At 38.5% G+C, this 794-nt stretch overlaps 1 pseudogene; it reads left to right on the plus strand.

Moving 5' to 3' along the window:
• The first annotated feature begins 481 nt into the window (after positions 1-481).
• Positions 482-570, plus strand: LOC123459598 (annotated as a pseudogene).
• Positions 571-794: the final 224 nt, after the last annotated feature.

The raw sequence follows: 794 nt of genomic DNA on the forward strand, positions 1-794 counted from the left end.
CCATGTATTGCCACCCTTCATACACAGAGTTCCTAGACTCACAACTTACTTCCCATTCTCTTTATATTGATGGTTCCTTCTTATACTTCTTGCCATGGTTTAATCAACAAACACCTCTCTAAAGAGTTCCCAGTGCGTTCACAGTGTAAGTGACATAAAAGTCAAAGTAGAGCCGGGCGTGGTGGCGCACACCTTTAATCCCAGCACTCGGGAGGTAGAGGTAGGAGGATCGCTGAGAGTTCAAGGACACCCTGAGACTACAGAGTTAATTCCAGGTCAGCCTGGACCAGAGTGAGACCCTACCTCGGAAAAAAAAAAAAAAAAGGAGAAAAAAAAAGTCAAAATAGTCTTTTTGATTTTTGAATGCACTATTTCATTCTTAGTACTTATACCTCTTATAATAGCATTGATTTTCACATGGGCACATACTGACACACACTTGTGTGTTATGGGATTTGTCTCCAAATACTTGTCATTTCACAAGACTATACTTTCAGGGATCATTTCTATAGTTCATTACTAGTTGTCACTTCACAATACTCCAGCCACAGCAAAGCACTGATTTGTGGCATAAGCCACAAGAATGATGAGGTTTTATGATATTTGTGTTAATGAAATCCTTTTAAAATTTCATGAAATGTCACACAGCCATCACTTTTTAGTATTTCCATTAATCAACTGAGCTATATTTATTCAATACTGTTTCCAAATAGGAAGATTCGCGGGAAGAAATGAAGACAGAATGTCAAGGCTGGTTACAGACTTCTCCATGGATATAACCACTTGTTAACTTC

The sequence above is a fragment of the Jaculus jaculus genome, chromosome 3 (genome assembly GCF_020740685.1).
Source record: "Jaculus jaculus isolate mJacJac1 chromosome 3, mJacJac1.mat.Y.cur, whole genome shotgun sequence".
Taxonomy (NCBI): domain Eukaryota; kingdom Metazoa; phylum Chordata; class Mammalia; order Rodentia; family Dipodidae; genus Jaculus; species Jaculus jaculus.